Below are 1,016 nucleotides of genomic sequence, written 5' to 3'. Positions count from 1 at the left end.
ACAAAGTGTACCTATAATATTATTTGATTAGAGGATTTAATCTTGTAATTGTATTGGTCATAAAAATGGAGATTCGTTAGTAAGTTAGTGTGAGGTAATGGTCACGAATTCAGCTTCCATTGTGTAAATTCTTCATTTTGAAACAAGTTTAATTGAACCTTATACACCCAAGTGCATACACATACTTGCACGCACACGCACACGCACACGCACACTTACACACACATACTTTTTTGCAGATGAATTTTGCCGCCTTTAACAGCTTTTCCGTGAGACAACATCCAGTTTATGACCATAGCGTGACATTTTAGGAATTTATCGCCATCATATTCTCGACTTCGAGACGCCGCCACCGGTCAGGGGGAGCAGTATAGATAATATTCAAGAAATACGATTCTATCCAGAGGCAATCACAAAGCCAGACAAGCCATTGCTAAAGTGATGTGAATACCAATCTGCATAATGATGAAATAGACTAAAGCTGACATGCTGCCTAAAATTACGGCTCTTTGTCCATGTTGCATCTGCAAGCAGATATCATTTTATGACATCAAATAATTCATCTTCCATATGGCTGCGCGATTACTCTATCATTGCACACTCAGCAGTATATCAAGATATTAAAGTATGCTCAAGATCACGTACCAATGACAATTGTAGTTCAACCATAGCAATTGATAGCAACTTTTAACATTTTTTTATAATCATTAATTATGATCATGATTATAATATGATCAGTATAGTGTAATGACAATGATGAAAACTGTAAAAGAAAGAAAAAGGCCAAGGGTATAGCTATGATATCCTGGCGAGGTCTCCTTGAAAAGCCCGCCCATTATCCCGTTGTACTACCATGACTACCATCATCACTACAAGTATTCAGGTATACATGTTCAGTTTCGGTTTATTTCATTTCTCCACTTGTACAAACGAAACCATATTGACAAAATCAACATTGCACATCAAAATATAACTCAAAAGAAAAAGATAATTACGTGTATTATAATAGTTTACGT

This window comes from Diadema antillarum, unplaced genomic scaffold (genome assembly GCF_040938485.1).
Source record: "Diadema antillarum isolate AM-2024a unplaced genomic scaffold, OU_Dant_1.0 seq00001121_RagTag, whole genome shotgun sequence".
Taxonomy (NCBI): Eukaryota; Metazoa; Echinodermata; class Echinoidea; order Diadematoida; family Diadematidae; genus Diadema; species Diadema antillarum.
This window is presented reverse-complemented; position numbering follows the sequence as displayed.